General features: G+C 28.6%; 1 pseudogene; it reads left to right on the forward strand.

Moving 5' to 3' along the window:
* Positions 1 to 1614: 1614 nt before the first annotated feature.
* LOC101511197 (UDP-glycosyltransferase 1-like) lies at positions 1615 to 3090 on the forward strand (annotated as a pseudogene).
* The last annotated feature ends 3322 nt before the right edge of the window (positions 3091 to 6412 follow it).

Raw genomic sequence — 6412 nt, forward strand, 5'->3', positions numbered from 1 at the left:
CCTTGATCGTTGTAATTGTTAAAAATTTCCTCTTTTTACATATTATATATTCACTGTGAAGTTTTCTTGGTTTTATTATTGCCTTCCTTTTATTTTGTGTATTGTCCTCTAAAAAGATTTTCAATTCATTAACATTTCATAGCACATTCAACTTCAGTGCTGCCCTTTAACTTCTCTTATATGATTTCTCGTTAGGCTTGCTATGACCACTATAGTTGTAAAAATATTAATTTGTTTAAAAAATTAATGGATTAATATGATACAACAAAATAATTTAAAGGAGTAGAATAAATTTTGCAAAAAAATATAAAATTTAAAAATTTATTTACTTATTTTGATTTAAGTTTTTTTTCAAGTGAATAAAAAATATACTCTTCTAAATAAAATTTTAATACTACGTTCCGCATAATTACTATACAGGTTATTTTTCTAATTTAATTTTTCAACCCAATCTTGATATGAGTCTTAAATTACCATTAGAGTTGGGTTCAGTAGAGAAAATAAAATTTTATAATGTATTAGATTTGAGTTTGAATTTCTATGGATAAAATATAATCATATTTAATATTCAATCTATTTCAAATAGAATTATCTTAAATAAAAAGAAGGGTTAATTGTAGTTTTAATCCTTCTATTTTAGCTGAATTACAAAAATAGTTTCCCTATTTTAATATTTTTCTAGTTTTGGTCTCGAAATATAATTTTGATCTAAAATTTGATAAAATATTATTTTTTAAGTCACATTAAACTATTTATGATTATAGATCTCAAATACAATTATTGCACCATGAGATGTTAAAGCATATCGTGGATTAAATAAGTAAAAAAAAAAAAATTCAAATTCTTAAATTGTGTACGACATAGCCAGCAAAATGATGGTAAAGTAGTGAACTCACGTGATTGTTATAATGTTTCACGGATTGTTATAATGTTTCACGTGATTGTTATAATGCTTCTGTGTAGCAAATATATTATTTGAAAGTGCATAGTATTATGCCATTGCATAATTTAATGTATTGTAATTGTATTGCTGATTTGTGTGACTTTCTTCTCTTTTTGTTTTTACTTATTTTCTGTCAATTTGACATTGCATAATTTTTGTTTTTTTTATATAAATATTGTCAATAATTTATATATAATTTTAGTAACTAAATTGGGATTAAGAAATTATTTGAATTCTTTGAATTTATATATATTAATTCTTTGAATTTTGAACCCACATATTAAGAAATTATAATTTTGTAAGTAAATTAAGTAAAAACAAAATTTATTTACTATATTTAATTTTTAAAAATATAAAAGACAAAAAATCATTAATTACATTTAAATTTTATTTTAAAAATAAAAGTAAAAAACTTGAAGAATCAAATATATAGAGGACTGAGAATATCGTGAGAGAGCATGTAAACACAAATTTATTGATATGGTCCGTATCATACGATATACAATATCTTTAAAAACAGTTGGCACTTAATAAAAAAATATTACTTATAACAAAACATGTGTAGACTTGCATTTCAATAATTAGAGAAATTAATTTAATATTATAAATGCTTATTGCGTGCAAAAATAATCCATCATTTTTTAATAGCACAATAGGAGACAATTCTGTGTATTAATACCATTATTCACTTTGCTTTTGAAATTAAGAAAACAATTTTCACATACTCCCAAATCATGAAAGACACTATAGTTCTTTACCCTGCCTTTGGTAGTGGACACTTAATGTCTATGGTTGAATTAGGAAAACTCATACTAACACACCATCCTTCATTTTCAATCAAAATTCTAATCCTTGTACCACCAAACAATGAAAACAATGATTCCATCACTCAATACATTTCTTCTATCTCTAACAAATTTCCTTCCATAAACTTTCACTTAATTCCTTCCATTTCACTCACTCTAACACTTCCACCTCACTTACACACACTTCAACTCTCCCCTCCTAGTAACCACCATGTTCACCATATTCTTCAATCTATCTCAAAAACCACAAACCTCAAAGTAGTTATTTTGGATTTTCTCAACTATAGTGCTACACTAGTTACAAACAACCTTAAAATTCCTGTTTATTTTTATTTTACCTCAGCAACTTCTACACTATCAATTTTTCTTCACTTTCCAGCTTTTCACAAAAATGCAACAAAATCCATAAAAGACTTTGACATTGACACACCTATTGAATTGCCTAGGTTACCGAGGTTATTCGCCGATGACTTCTTTGATGAAGGGAAGGATCCAACAAGTCCAAATTACCATAAATTGCTTGAATGTGCTAAAATATTGAGGAAAAGTGATGGAATTATTCTAAATACTTGTGATGTTATTGAAAAAAAAGCTATTAAAGCTTTGAGAGATGGGTTGTGTGTTTCTGATGGAATTACTCCATTGATTTTTTGCATTGGACCTATATTTCTGGCGTGTATGAGAAAAATGAAAGTCGTTGTACGAGTTGGCTCAACTCGTAACCGAGTCAAAGTGTTGTGTTGTTGAGCTTTGGAAGCATGGGGAGATTTTCTAAGGCTCAGTTGAATGAGATAGCATTTGGATTGGAGAAAAGTAAGCAAAGATTCTTCTGGATTGTTAGGAGTGAGTTGGATTTAGACGTGTTGAGTTTGGACGAGTTATTACCAGAAGGATTTTTGAAAAGAACGAAAGAGAAGGGAATGGTGGTGAGAAACTGGGCCCCACAGAGAGCAATATTGAATCACCACTCAGTGGGTGGGTTTGTGACTCATTGTGGGTGGAACTCAATTTTAGAAGCGATTTGTGAAGGAGTTCCAATGATTACGTGGCCACTTTATGCTGAGCAAAAGTTGAATAGGTTGATTTTAATACAAGAAATGAAAATTGCTTTGAAATTGAATGAGTCAGCGGATAAGTTTGTAAGTGCAATCGAGTTAGGAGAACGAGTTATGAAGTTGATGAAATCAGATAAAGGAAAAAAAATTAGAGAAATGATTTTAAAAATGAAAAGAAATTGTAAAGAGGCTAAAGGAGGAGGTGGATCTTCTCTTGTTGATTTGAAAAGATTGGGAGATTTATGGAACACCTAATTCTTGCAATAATTTATCTCCAAATTCTCCATTCATTATTTATTTATTGAATTAGTTGGTGAAAATAAGCTTAAAAAAGTGTGTAATATTAAGAAGTGAATTTCATATCACACGTTTAATAATGTCTTACTCTTATATTAAGTAGTTTGATAAAATGGATAATTGTCACAAGCACAAATAATAGAAAACAAATTCTTGTATGCATATTACTTTGCACAACTTTCTGCAAGAATAAAATAAAACATAATACTTTGCACAACTTTCTCTAAATTAAATTATTAATTGTCTAATATTAATAATTTCCTTGCCTTCTAGATAGTCCAAACTCCAAATTCCTTGCCTTCTAGATAGTCCAAACTCCACAGGCATGCAAATTATAACACAGTATTTAATGTAAACAAGAATCCTAAACAAAAACACTATTTGGTTTGAATGCTAATTAATTAGCAAAAAATATATATAATCTTGGCCTTTAAATTATTGCCACACTTATTCTTCTCAATTCCGTAAGTCCACCACAATTTCTATTAGTAAAAGAAAAAATATAGAGAAATTATTTTCATTTTCTCAAATCAATCGGTGTAAGATTGCATTACACATTCGTTCACAGTTGAATTAGATTAAAATTTTGAAAAAATATTTGCAACACATGCTTCTTAATTTCAACGGTCGGATTGGCACAATGTCAAGAATGAGAGAAATTGCATTCACATTGTAATTACAAATTTGAGATATTTTTCATCTTCTATTTCTTTTCTTAAACTTTAGTACCGTATTATTATTTGCAAAGTTTTCTTGATTCTATTGATATACATGAATATTTTAATTGATCGAATCTATTGTTTATTTATGGCAAGAATCAATTTCTATGTGATAAAAAATGTTTGTAAATGTCTAAATTATATTTTAATCGGTAAAAAAACTCATAATTGTTAGAAACTCAATTTTTAACGGTTTAAATTCTATTTAATGATGATCCAATTAATTAGACATTGTTTTAAGATGATTTTGATGATTGAAATTAATTTTGTGAAAAGATTATCGATTAAAAATAAATATTCAGATGTTTGATCGGTGGAAAATCGTTTTTATATTTTAATAGGTGGAAAACAAATTTGTGGTTGTTTGATCGTTTTCAAAATTAAAAAATAATGATTTTAAAAGTGCTGAAAAATTTAGACAAATATCTGTGTTGATCAAGTAGTATAGAAAATTTTTGGGAATGTTATTTAGCTTGAAAAACAATTTTTGGAGATTTTAGAGTTTGTTAAGAACATTTACATAAAAATAAGCAATTCTGAAAAATTGAGTTTATGACATCAACATGGTTATAAAATTATATAAAGATTAGGATTTGAAAATAAATTTTATGATATATAGTTTATTTAAAACAATTTCTAAAGCTATGAGATTGACAAAATTATTATTTTCTTTTTAAAAAGTGAATTCGGGGATTTTAATTTGATGGGGTCAAAGTATTATTTTTAATATATAAGTGTGAAAATATGTACTTTTAATTATTTATTATTAATTGATTTAAAGACATTTTAAAAAAAGGGTAAAACCATTATTTTTAGAAAATAACATCCAGTTGTGAACTATTTATGCAGCGGAAAAACATAATTTGTTATTTTGTTGGAACCAAGTTGTTTTGAAGAATCAAAACCCTACTTGTTTTGATGATAACAAAATTTATTTGTGAGAATAATTTAATGCATTAATGTTTTAATTAAGTGTGCAATTCTTAGAGCAAGTGATTTGGTAGGATATTGTGTTATATCCTCTGGTGATTGGTTGATTGGTTATATCCTCTGCTAATTGGACTAAGATAAAGGAAACCAAGACAATGCTTTTGCTCTACACTCTAAGTCTAGTGATGTGGTGACGCACGCCTCTGATGGTGACTTTGTTCAAGCAAGCTTCAGTTGACTCTGATAACGCAAGCAATGTCCTAGCTCAGTTGCCTCTAATGAATGTAACTAGTTATGATTCGTTTGCCTCTGAAGACTACACAATGTTCTGATTCGTCTACCTCTGAAGACTACGAAAGGCAAGTGATTGACTCGGACAAGCGTGACAAACAAGTGATTGGCTATGCCTCTGACAATCACAAGTGTTTGAATCGCTTGACTCTGATATGTTATTATCATCTAGAGAAAGTCAACACTCTAAAGAAAACTCAACAATCTGAAGAATTCAACGCTTTAAAGAAGTCATATTCTCTAATGATAGTCAACGATCTAAAGTCATTGTTGCAAGAAGACAAAGCTTTGTGCCTCCTCTAGTAATCACCCAAAATCAATTTTTTCTGATGATGGTCAATGAGACATGTTCTGATTATGTATCCTCTACTTAACGCATCATCTACTACTTCTGCTTTCATGTCAAGATACACAAAATGTTTGATATGGATTCGCTTCAAACTTGTTGAAAGATCTAATGCGGATTTACAAAGACTTGCAATTTTTATCAATCTTGGTACTATTGAAGATCAATCTTAGTACTGTTGAAGATCAATCTTGGATTGTTACAAAAACTGTAAAATCAATTTTTATCAAAATGAAATCTGATTGTAAAGCATAAGATAAATAGAGATAGAGATATCACACAAGGATATATCCTGGTTCACCCAATTCGGGTTACGTCCAGTCCTCACAACCGTGAGATTTTTTACTAAGTGTTCAAACCAAGATCGTTCTTGGTTTTCATGGATCAATCTTGATCTTTACACGGTTTCTACCTTTCTACCTAGAAAGGATTTTTCACAGATTTACCTTACAATTTCAGAAAGGATTTAGCAAGTAACCTTTCAAAATATGAAAGGGATTTTTACAAATCACTAAAGATTATGTTAACAAAATAACCTTGAGTTACAAAGTGGTGGATTTTAGAATGTTTAGAATTTGGGTATTTACTCAACTCTTGTTTGAGAAATATTTTTTACTAAGTGTTCAAACCAAGATCGTTCTTGGTTTTCATGGATCAATCTTGATCTTTACACGGTTTCTACCTTTCTACCTAGAAAGGATTTTTCACAGATTTACCTTACAATTTCAGAAAGGATTTAGCAAGTAACCTTTCAAAATATGAAAGGGATTTTTACAAATCACTAAAGATTATGTTAACAAAATAACCTTGAGTTACAAAGTGGTGGATTTTAGAATGTTTAGAATTTGGGTATTTACTCAACTCTTGTTTGAGAAATAGATTATGTAAATAGAACTCAGTTGTGATTGATTCTAACACAACACAAAGATTAAAAACAACAAGCTTGAAGAATGATATTGAGATGCTTGAGTATGATTGAAATGATTGATCTTTTCTTGGTACTTTGAGTTGTGTTTTGTTCTTCA

This window comes from Cicer arietinum, chromosome 8 (assembly GCF_000331145.2).
Source record: "Cicer arietinum cultivar CDC Frontier isolate Library 1 chromosome 8, Cicar.CDCFrontier_v2.0, whole genome shotgun sequence".
NCBI classification, from domain to species: domain Eukaryota; kingdom Viridiplantae; phylum Streptophyta; class Magnoliopsida; order Fabales; family Fabaceae; genus Cicer; species Cicer arietinum.